This window comes from Rhinolophus hipposideros (genome assembly GCF_964194185.1).
Source record: "Rhinolophus hipposideros genome assembly, chromosome: 19".
Taxonomy (NCBI): Eukaryota; Metazoa; Chordata; class Mammalia; order Chiroptera; family Rhinolophidae; genus Rhinolophus; species Rhinolophus hipposideros.
Window position 1 is genome coordinate 28,102,651 of NC_138065.1, and position 2,963 is coordinate 28,105,613.

Consider the following 2,963-nt stretch of genomic DNA (forward strand, 5'->3'; position numbering starts at 1 on the left):
TTAAGAACATAAACAATATTTCTAATGGTGGCATATTTAATCTACCTAAAACAATACTTTTCAGGCACTTTAAGAATCTCCATTTACAAGTAGTGAGTGTGTGGGCTAATTATTATCAATTTGTATGTATTTGTTAAAGAAACATCTGCAAGACTTTTACTTGGTGACCTTTTGTAAAACATTAGTTTGAGGCACTACATATGTACTTGAAAATAATAAAGTTGCATTTCTCTATTAAAAAAGAAATTCCTTCCATAATTCAGATTTCTATACTTAAAACTTGCTTCCCTCCCAAATTGTGGCATTGAAATATGTGCTGAGGCAGAACTTGGTTTGTAGAGGAAACAACAAAGAGAGGCCAAAAAATCAGGATAGAAGGGAAATAATTTGGGAGCAGATGATGTCAGTGGAGAAAGCTGGAGGAGAAGAAGTTAGGTTGCAAAATGATCTAGAATAAAATATAGTAAGGTCTCCTTCCTCATGGTTGAACCCACCCTAAGGGGTTGTCCAGGATAGGGAAGGGCCTATGAGTCTATTTGGGCCACTTCTGCCTTTTCTGTTTCAGACAAAAATCAGGCCATTCTCAATCTGAGGGTATGGGATAAAGAGATGGTGGGCTGAGGGGCCCCAACTGTCAGCCCCAATTAACAGTCTATGATGTGTGCAGAACACTGTTCTGGGTACTGTCTTTGGGGGATGGAGGGAAAAGTAGATGCAATTCTTGAGACTTACCCGCTCCTCCGAACCTAACACTTCTTTCTGCTCTGCAGGCAGCTCTGTCCCTTCTCTAAGGCTGGCTTAGAAGGCATTGGGAATGCCCTGTAGAGAGAGCCCTAAATAAACAAAGCAAGTAAGAAACTTCAGAAGCCTTCATGGACAGAGTGTGATAGGCAGGAGGGAGGGACCTTTGTGTGCTGGAGAAGGAGGGATGGATGTGTGGTGTGCGTTCCTCCAATGGTGCATAGAAATGGAAGAGAGGAAGATACAAACACAACCCTATGCCATGATCTTGGAGTTGCAGTCAGAAGTCAGTTCTTAGCCCCTTTGTTACAACTCTAACAGCAGTGTGATGGTGATTACAGCAGTAGTTATGAGAGCATTAATGGCAGCTCACTTTGTGCCATAACTATGCCAAACTTTTATTTGTACAGTCTCATTTAATCCTATCTCAGGGCCTTTTGTCTTGATAGTCCCTCTGCCAGGAACATGTTTCCCACAGGCCTGGCTTCCTCACTTGGTGATATGACTGAAATAATCCTCAAAATCCTCATAATTGAATAAGACGGAGACTATTGTTATTTTTAATTTACAGATGACAAAACTAAGGTTCATAAAGATTAAATTATGGATTCAAAGTTTCAGGAGTGGTAAGCATCCAGATCAGGATTCAAATCTTGACCAGTCTGGCTCTAGGGTCAGCCATCTTAACCACAATGCCACCCTCATCTGGAGCTGCAGGGACAGAAAACCTGTGGGCATGGAGGGATCAGCCCTATGGTTCAGTGAACTGGGGAGGCTGCAAAGGGAGCGAGGAATTGTGGATAACAAACCTTTGAGAAGTGGGAGCTAGATAGACTCTGTGATTAGAACCAGAGAAAGGGAAAGGACATTATCTTAAAGATGCAGTAGGGAGTTAAAAAAAAGATACGAAAACATTCATCAATCTGCTAGAGGATCTTAGTAGAAAGCTGAGAGAATCTTACTACTAGATGTAATGTTAGTTCAGGCCAACTTCTGGCCCAGGCAGAAATACTTCTATGGCATTTCCCTTTTATTCACTGAATAGTAAATGTGATGATTCATCAGAGACAGATGAGAAGCTAAATATTCATAATGCTAAGAATACAGAAAAAAATAGGGAAATAATTAGATCAATACCAAAGGAAGATATTTAATAAAAAATGAGTCTTTCAAAAACATCCTTGGCTCTAGTGACTTCAGTGTAGAATTTTTTTCCAAATTCCTCAAAGAACATCCTTACAGTGTTTTAACCGTATTAGAATATAGACAATAATTTCATATTGCCCTCCCTATTTTATGAGACAAATGTGATTTTGATAGAATTTAATTAAAAAGTATGTGTACTAACTTGACTACCACCAAACAGTGGAATGCAAGAATAGTACATTATACAGAAAACTGACAACTAGCATTCACTACAAAAATAAGTCAGACAGAAAAAGCAGAGAACCCTATGATTTCACTGATATGTGGTATATAAACCAAAAACAAGATTAACAAATGAGAAACAAAAACTCATAGACACAGACAATAGTTTAGTGGTTACCAGAGAGTAAGGGGGGTGGGGGGAGGGAGATGAGGGTAAGGGAGATCAAATATATGGTGATGGAAGGAGAACTGACTCTGGGTGGTGAACACACAATGGGATTTATAGATGATGTAATACAGAATTATACACCTGAAATTATGTAATTTCATTAACAATTGTCACCCCAATAAATAAATTCTAAAAATTAAATAAATAAATAAATAAATAAATAAAAATAAAGAAACAAGAAAAAAAATGACTAAATAATCATCAGTAAAATTCAACATCTATTCCTAATTTAAATGTTAGAGGGAAATGCATATAGGAAAATGTAATCATGTTCAGAGAAGAGAGGAAGGGATAAGCTAAATCTAGAAAACTAATAACAATAACAACTATAACAAAAGAGATAACCACATTTGAAATCCTGAATAAGATGTTTGTATTGAAATGGTCTAAATAAAAAAAGCAAACTAGAAAACAAAAAACATATTTTTTTGGTAAATGACATGATTATATACCTAAAAAAAATCCAGGGAAGTCAACAAAAGCAAAGTAATGGCAGCAAGAACAACAACAAAATTCTAGAAGCAAAGAGTTCAGACTTACAGGGCACAAGATATCAATTTTTTATTTTCTTATCTCAGAATAATGTGATGAAGAATATCAATTTTTAAAAAATCTATATGTATCC